The sequence below is a fragment of the Lissotriton helveticus genome, assembly GCF_964261635.1.
Source record: "Lissotriton helveticus chromosome 1_1 unlocalized genomic scaffold, aLisHel1.1 SUPER_1_unloc_18, whole genome shotgun sequence".
Taxonomy (NCBI): Eukaryota; Metazoa; Chordata; class Amphibia; order Caudata; family Salamandridae; genus Lissotriton; species Lissotriton helveticus.
In genome coordinates, this window is record NW_027611657.1 from 2,330,731 (window position 1) to 2,340,271 (window position 9,541).

Sequence of the window (9,541 nt, forward strand, 5' to 3'; positions counted from 1 at the left end):
GGTTTTTCCAATTTCAGGCTTGATCATTTGGGGAAAGGGGCAGTGGGTTAACAATCATTTACAGGGACAACCTCAATGCCTCCTTTGAGACATTACCGGCCGCCTCTGATTATGAAGCACGTGCATATAAAATTCCTCTTTCTAATCGTTACTCCTTAAATGGTGTACTTATTTACTGCCCCCCAAAAGCTAGGACAGCCTTCTTAAATAGTAACAATCAGCTCTAGGACATTAAATCAAATTCCCTCGATTTCACTCTACTCGGTGACTTCAATTTCCATCTTGAAAATTCTGCGGATAAAGATAGGATCGATCTCTCAGACCCTGGGGCAAGTCTCGGTCTCACCCGTTAGTGACAGCTCCGACACACTCAGCTGGCCTCTCATTAGATGGTATTTTCTCAGACATTCCCTTTTCAAGTCACTACTGCACGTCCACTTCTCTGGTCAGACCATCGTGCAGTTATGCTTCAACTGAATTTGGAAGCGGAAGTTGTCACTGTTCATCCTCAGCCGCTGGGGTCCTTATGCCGCTCCCTGAACTATTGATGGATGTTAGAAATGGGGATTTCTGGTTGGCTAAGGCTTGCGCCAAAGCCAGGCAGAAACCACCACTCTAGTCAGGGCAAGGAAGTCACCCGCCAAGATAACCCCTGCTCACCTCCTTGGTAGCTTGGCACGAGCAGTTAGGCTTATCCTAGAGGCAAGGTGTAAAGCGTTTGCGCGCGCACCCAGCAACAACACCCAAGGCCCACCACAAAGGAAACTCCACACAAGGTTATATATAAAAATAGCCTTTGTATTATACCAAACACATTAGATAATAACCACACAATTTACACTGTGCCACTGGCACGGGCAGAATTTACAGGGGATTATATACACAGGACAGGGCCACATGGACCACTGTCAGGAATAAGCACTTTTAGAATTAGCACTTGGTAGAAATAGTACTTTGTAGGAATAACACTTAGAACATAGAATAACTGTAGCACAAAATAGCAACTGTAGCACACAACCAGTAACCACTGGTAAAAGGTAAGTACACCCTACGCAATCCTAACCACCTTAGGCATATATCACGCAGGGAACTATAAACTCACTAGCATAACTATACTAGGTAAAACAACCTCCTAGGCATAAACCAAATCTAGAGGCATCAAGACAGGGTGCGCAAAACATACTACACACAGTACATTTCCTAACACCCAAAAGTATCAGCACATAAATCAGCATAGCACATAAATCACATTAGGGTCCAGGTTGCGCCACTGCGCCAAAACCTAAACGTAGCAGCTGCCCACTACTTGCTGGACAGCTGAGGACAAGAACAGGGCCTAAATGCTGCAGCTGGCACTAAGTGCTGCGCAGCTGTGGACGGCCAAAGTAGGGGCGAAGGAGTGCGATTCACTCCTGAGTCCAAAGACATGTCCCTAGAAAGGAAACCTAAACGTAGCAGCTGCCCACTACTTGCTGGGCAGCTGGAAATGACAAACTGCGGCATGGGCCCTCACTGGCCCTTAGGAGCAAAACTGTGATACCTGCTGGAGCCCTCTGGCTTTAGAAATACATATTGCGCCCTTTTGGGAGCCCTCTAGGCTCTAGTCACCAATGGGCATCTAGGGGAGCCCTTCTAGTTTCTGGCATACCGGGGCCCCTGGAAACCATCTGGCTCTCAAAACATTGGTGCCCCAAAAGATAGGAGCCAAGGGCCTCAGCACAGGCACCTCTGGGGCCTTTCAAATAAATATGCCCCCCCAAGCCCCTCACAGGGACTTTTAAACAAATATGGGCCATCGTTGGAGCCTTCGCGGCTCTAAGACAAATAATGAGCAAAACGGTGGAGCGGCCCGCTGTCAAACGGGCATCTCGAATACTGTCTCCCCCCTCGCATTAACCAGGCGGCTCTAAAGAGAAGCCGCCGTCGGGGCGGCCCACCACTGCGGGCCCTTGTACTCGTATGGCCTTCCCCCCGCCCCAGCCATCTTAACTTACCGGCTTTCTCTTCCTCGGGCGGCGGTAGTGCTCGGCGGGGCTCTCTCTCCTCATGGGAGCCCCGCCTTCACCATGAGCCCGCTTCGCTCACTCTTCACCTGGTCCCCCATCTCGGGACCAGGACTTGATGTGGAGCCTTCGTAGCTCCGGGGCAGCAGTCCCCTCTTCCGGCCGGGCGCTGGCCAATCACAGCGCGGCGGCGGGCGGGATTACCTTCGAAAACCAGAAGTCCCGCCCATCGTCAGGCACCGTAACTTCCTGTTTGCGGCGCGAGGGCCGCGATGGTGACTTCTCGGGGCACAGAGAGGGGTAGGCACCCTTGAGGTATAAAACAAAAGTAGAAATGGGGTGGGCATCCGTTAAGGACACTAATAGGCGGGGTGGGTACCCCCAGTGTGCACACAGGGACAGGAGCGCTTCCCTGTGGGAAAACACCAGCGCTCTGCCCAGAAATACAAATAAAGCGCTCACAAAGCGCTGGGGGCACAGAAACCCTAGCCCAACAAAGCAACTGGGGCAAAAGGGCTCCAAGATGTCCTGGGCATCAGGGAGGGCAACGCAGGGCCCAGGGGCCAGCACACAGGGCACTCCAGCAAGGAGACAGCCCCCATGGCGGTCCCTCCTGGGCCCCACTAGCAGCAGCCCCCTCCTATTAGGACCCAAGCAGGAACTCCAGGTATCCAGGCATCCAGGGGCTGGGCAGGGCCCAGGGAGGCAAGCCTTCCCCTGGGTCCCAGCAGCAGCACACCCCTGGTAGATTCAAGTCAGGAAACAAGAACAATTAACATGAGGTCACAGCCTCTTTTTATACACCAAATCCCTTTGTCTCTAGGGTGCAGGGTGGGGGAAAACCAGACGCAGCTGGTTCTGGAGCACTTTGTTTTGCTCAGCCCCTCTCCCTATTCACAGGACAGGCTAGGGTCATCAGTCGCACCAAAGGAAGCGGAGACAGCATTGTGGAGGGAAAACCCAGCCCTATTCAGGTCCCAGGTGCACTCCTCTCACCCATCTGGCTGTCAATCTCTCTATTCACCACCGGGGCATACCATCCTGACTCCTGGAGCCAGGCACACCAGCCAGCTCCAGCCAATCACAAGCCAGACAGTCATTTCACTTTTATTGCACAGGGAGGCCAACTTCTAGAAGTGGCACTTCCACACTAGACACATCAACGCTGCACGCATCATCGCACAGCATTTACTCTCGCGAGTTCGCACATACCAAACTCAACCTTGCACTCCCCACGCATCAGGAATTACCATGGACACACACATTCCCCATGCATTCCTATGGGAGGGCAGGCCAATCTCACACACGCACTAAGAGAGCGCACACACTTTATACTGCGCCACAGTGCTAAAGTGCACAAAGACCAGAAATCACTATAATGATGTAACATTAAAAGGCAACAAGTTCAGGGGTGAATCTGCCAGAAGGGCCAAGTCCAACAATGGTACATCTCACTCAATCTATGCCTGAGATTACTGCAGATTTAGATGCAGCCGCGGATGTATATCGTCAGTGGATTGACTCCAGTCTCCATTCGCTTGCTCCATTTAAAAATCAGAAAAATAAAAGATTTTTTCCCTCCAAACCTTGGTTTGACGAGAACCTTAGAGCTCACAAACAAGCCTGCAGAAGGATAGAAAGGAAACAGCACATCCACTATGATCCCTGTGATAAAATCCCATACAAGCACGCCATTCAGGCCTACCATGATATAATTTTTAAAGCAAAATCCAGTTATTGTGCTGTCAAAGTTAAATCTTCTTTAAACATCCCCAAAGAACTCTTTGCGACAGTGGTAAAACCGAGCAAGCTTCCTGAACCTAAAAACATTACTGCCGACGAATTCTTCTGCAATTTGTTAGCAACTTTTTTTCAAGATAAGGTCAAAGCTACCTATAATACGTGTTCACACAAGCATCCTCCCTGTGGTGTAACCAATAAGAAGGACACAGGCATTGAACTGGTAATGATGGCTACCACCCCTTCAGACCTCATCAGAACAACAGGAAACAGGCCAGCAAAGGAGTTGGGATCAGGTAGTGTCGGGTACTGGCAGATACCACCTCCCCGACTCGATCAGTACAACAGAAAATATGGCTGTCCCTCACTCTATGACACGGGGAGCCTGCCCCTTAGTCGGAGATACGTTTCTGCTACCTTTTAATCTTCTATCGGAAGATCAAGTTCAATCATTATTTAGCCAAATTAAATGTGGCTCTCCCTTGGATCCCGGCCCTCCCAGAATTCTTCACTTGCCACCTGATGCCGTCTCCAGGCACCTCGGGGACATCCTCAACAGGATGTTCACGTCTATTTATTTTCCTGAGAAATAGAGGACGGCCTCCGTTCTGCCTCTCCCATAAAAGCCCAACGTAGTCAGTAGCAATAGAAATAATTAGAGGCCTATCTTGCGTGTTCCCTTCCCTGCAAAGGTTGTGGAGAAGGCTGCGAACTCTGAGCTTTCACATTTTATTAATTATAATTCACTTCTGGATGCCACCCAATTTGACTTTAGAAGCCAACAGATGGGCTATCTCTGAATACAGCCTCAGAAGAGATACGGCAAACCCTTGACACAGGTGGAAATGCTGCCCTGACCTTGTCGAACTCTCTGCAGCTTTCAACAGTTAACCAAAGCCTTCTTATTGACTGTCTCTTCACTATAGGGATCAGGGGCAAGGCCCTTAAGTTCGTTAAATATTTCCTTTCAGATAGAGAGCAATTTGCTGAGTTCAATGGCGTCAAGTCGCCCTCTTTCTGTCGACCGAGTGCAATTCCGCAGGGCTCTGCCCTTAGTCCGACCCTTTTTACCTTAAACATAACCTCTTTGGCTAACCTTATAAAATCATTTGGCTTTGCAATGGTATCCTCTGCTGATGACACCCACATTGTGGGGTTTGTGGCCAGCAACCCTGAAGACACTGCAGCTCGCTTCCATGAGTGTATGCTACAAGTCGGTAGGTGGATGTCAAAAGACTGAGCTCGGGTAAAATCAAGGTTCTGCTTTTTAGGCAGGAACACATTGTTCTGGTCCCCCACCTGTGGCCACAGGAGTTGGGGTGCGCCCTACCCCGATTACCAGAGTCAAAAATCTTGGTGTATACTTTGACAACAAACTCTTTTGATGGACACGTAAGTTTTGTCACTTCCTCCCGTTTTTTCATACTCCAAATCCTCAGTAAAATCTTTACCTTTATCCCTTCTGACTTATGGAAATCTCTGATCGCTGCACTTATTCTTGCTAAAATAGATTATTATAGCGGATTTATTCACCAACATTCAGAAAAAAAATCTAAAATAAAGTTCAGGTCGTCCAAAATGCAGCCACTCTGCTGCTTATGGCAATACCCAAACGCCAATCAGTTACTTATGTTCTTCCTTTAGTTCATTGGCTTCCTTCATTGGCTTCCTATAAAAAAAGGATTGAGTTCAAATCTTCATGCATTGCATTCAAGGCACTGCGTAACTCCAGTCCAGAATACCTTAATCAACGCTTCCAGTGGTACGTCACTAAAAGATCACTGCCCATATCTTATACATCGAATCTCATTATACCTAAGGTCAGAAGGGCTCCTTGGGGAGACAGAAGCTTAGTAGCCTGCACAGCTAGGCTGCGGAATTCTATGCCACCTGATCCCAACAAAAATGTCAGACCTGCTCTTGTTCCGTAAATCATTAAAAACCTGCCTTTCCAACCAGAAGCTCTTCTTGACTGAAGCTTCCAGTTCATTCTATCCTTTGGCTTGTTTCCTTCTTCTTAATCTGAGTATCCAGCACCTAGACACCTTTGGGTAGCAGAGCGCTCTACAAATCTAACTTTCATTTAATTTCATTTCACCTTACATTTCATCCTTCCAGGCAGGACGTCTGTTAGCTGTGCCTTGTGCAGATCTTACTTCCAGGCAGGACGTCTGTCACCTGAAGTTTGTGCAGATCTTCCTTTCAGACTGCGGCTTCTGTCAGCGGTGCCTTGTGCAGATCTTCCTTCCAGGATGGGCTTCTGTCAACGCTACAAGTGCTGCTCCAAGGTTTTATTCAACCACTGTATCTGAACATCCCCTGGTAAATACCAACTAGAGAAATAACATCCAGCCTGCACCAGCAGAGTGCAGAAAGCTTTTCAAGAATATCGAGGTACCTTGACTTTCTCTGTCTGTCGTAACTGAAGATGTTAATCCTTGGTAACATCAATCCCCTTTGGACAAGGTCCTCCATTTTGCTATCAGAATGTAACTCAAGTCCGTATTGCATGAAGCTGGGTGGTTCTCCCCCAAAAGAGGGCCCTCCACAAATTGCTGACATTTTCTTACAGACGTTGGACAGCCGTGGCAACACACAGACCAACTACACCCTCTCAGGGATTACCAGTCCATCTGCCAGGATGAAGACTCAGATCTTTCAACCTTCTCTGTTACCGTCTTTGGAACGGCCTGTCTCTGAGATTCGTGGAAGCTCCACACTCAGTGAGCTCTGAGTTGCCTTGTAAAACCATCTCATGAGAGTGGAAGAAAAGAACAATAAGTGACACGCACTGCACAGAAGTGTAAATAAATCTACCATTATCATTCCATGTACCATTGTCCTACTGCTGATGTATCCACATGGACAACATTTCTGGCAGACATGTTGTGCTGTCTGTTGCTACATAAATAGGAAGTAGATTCCAACTGCAGTAAGAGTGCAGTTTCTTGCAGTCAGAGTCCAGGCACAAGGAGAATCTGGCGCAAACAATGCAATAACACAGGCCAAGCACGAGGAGAATCTGACGCAAACAATGCAATAAAATGTGACAAGCACTAGAATAAACTGATGCAAACAATGCAATAACACACGCCAGGCACTAGGATTGACGCAAACAATGCAATAATACAGGCCAGGCACTAGGAGAATCTTATGCAAACAATGCAATAACACAGGCCAGGCACTAGGATTGATGCAAACAATGCAATAACATGGGCCTGGCATTAGTATTGATGTAAACAATGCAATAACATGGGCCTGGCATTAGTATTGATGTAAACAATGCAATAACAAGGGCCAGGCACTAGAAGAACCTGATGCAAACAATGCAATAACACAGGCCAGGCAGTAGGATTGATGCAAACAATGCAATAACACAGGCCAAGCACTAGGATTGATGCAAACAATACAATAACACAGCCAGGCACTAGGATAATGTGACACAAACAATGCAATATCACAGGCCAGGCACTAGGGTTGATGCAAACAATGCAATAACAGAGGCCGGGCACTAGGCAAACGTGATGCAAACAATGCAATAACACAGGCCAGGCACTAGGAAAACGTGACACAAACAATGAAATAACACAGGCCAGGCACTAGGGTTGATGCAAACAATGCAATAACAAATGCCAGGCACTAGGATTGATGCAAACAATGCAATAACAGAGGCAAGGCACTAGGAAAATGTGACGCAAACAATGCAATAACACAGGCCAGGCACTAGGAGAATCTGATGCAAACAATGCAATAATACAGGCCAGTTACTAGAAAAACGTGATGCAAACAATGCAGCATTACAGGTGAGGTTCTAGAAAAACGTGATGGAAACAATGCAATAACACAGGCCAGGTACAAGGAGAATCTGACGCAAACAATGCAATAACACAGGCCAGGCATGAGGAGAATCTGATGTAAACAATGCAATAACACAGGCCAGGCACTAGGAGAATCTGATGCAAACAATGCAATAACACAGGCACTAGGAGAATCTGATGTAAACAATGCAATAACACAGGCCAGGCACAAGGAGAATCTGATGCAAACAATGCAATAACACAGGCACTAGGAGAATCTGATGTAAACAATGCAATAACACAGGCCAGGCACAAGGAGAATCTGATGCAAACAATGCAATAACACAGGCACTAGGAGAATCTGATGTAAACAATGCAATAACACAGGCCAGGCACAAGGAAAATCTGATGTAAACAATGCAATAACACAAGCCAGGCACTAGGAGAATCTGATGTAAACAATGCAATAACACAGGCCAGGCACAAGGAGAATCTGACGCAAACAATGCAATAACACAAGCCATGCAAAAGGAGAATCTGATGCAAACACTGCAATAACACAGGCCAGGCACGAGGAGAATCTGATGTAAACAATGCATTAACACAAGCCAGGCACTAGGAGAATCTGACGCAAACAATGCAATAACACAGACCAGGCACGAGGAGAATCTGATGTAAACAATGCATTAACACAAGCCAGGCACTAGGAGAATCTGATGCAAACAATGCAATAACAGAGGCACTAGGAGAATCTGATGTAAACAATGCAATAACACAGGCCAGGCACGAGGAGAATCTGATGTAAACAATGCATTAACACAAGCCAGGCACTAGGAGAATCTGATGTAAACAATGCATTAACACAAGCCAGGCACTAGGAGAATCTGATGCAAACAATGCAATAACACAGGTCAGGCACTAGGAGAATCTGATGCAAACAATGCAATAACACAGGCCAGGCATGAGGAGAATCTGATGCAAACAATGCAATAACACAGGCCAGGCACTAGAAGGATCTTATGCAAACAATGCAATGCAACAATGCAATACAATAGAGAGAGGAGTTGGCGTAATGGCTAGCGCGGTCGACCTCAACTCTGGGGAACCAGGTTCGAGTCTCGGCAAGGACGCGCAACATCCTGTGGTTCTGGGCAAATAACGTCATCTCCCAGTGCCTAACAAAAATGAATGTGTCCTCATGTAAAGCAATTGGTGCTCGTGTAAAGCACTCTGATACCTGATACCTTTGCGTCAAGTTTGCGCTATATAAAACTCTGTTAAAAACAAAAATACAATAACATTGGCCAGGCACTCGGAGAATCTGACGCAAACAATGCAATAAAACGGGCCAAGCACTAGAATAAACTGATGCAAACAATGCAATAACACACGCCAGGCACAAGGATTGGCGCAAACAATGCAATAACACAGGCCAGGCACTAGGAGAATCTTATGCAAACAATACAATAACAAAGGCCAGGCACGAGGAGAATCTGATGCAAACAATGCAATAACACAGGCCAGGCACTGAGGAATCTGATGCAAACAATTCAATGACACAGCAGGCACTAGGAGAATCTGATGCAAACAATGCAATAACAAAGGCCAGGCACGAGGAGAATCTGATGCAAACAATGCAATAACACAGGTCAGACACTAGGGTTGATGCAAACAATGCAATAACACAGGCCAGGCACTAGGTGAATCTTATGCAAACAATGAAATAACACAGGCCAAGCACTAGGATTGATGTAAACAATGCAATAACACGGGCCAGGCACTAGAAGAATCTGATGCAAACAATGCAATAACACAAGCCAGGCACTAGGAGAATCTTATGCAAACAATGCAATAACACAGGCCAGGCACTAGGAGAATCTTATGCAAACAATACGATAACAAAGGCCAGGCACGAGGAGAATCTGATGCAAACAATGCAATAACACAGGACAGGCACTAAGGAATCAGATGCAAACAATTCAATGACACAGCAGGCACTAG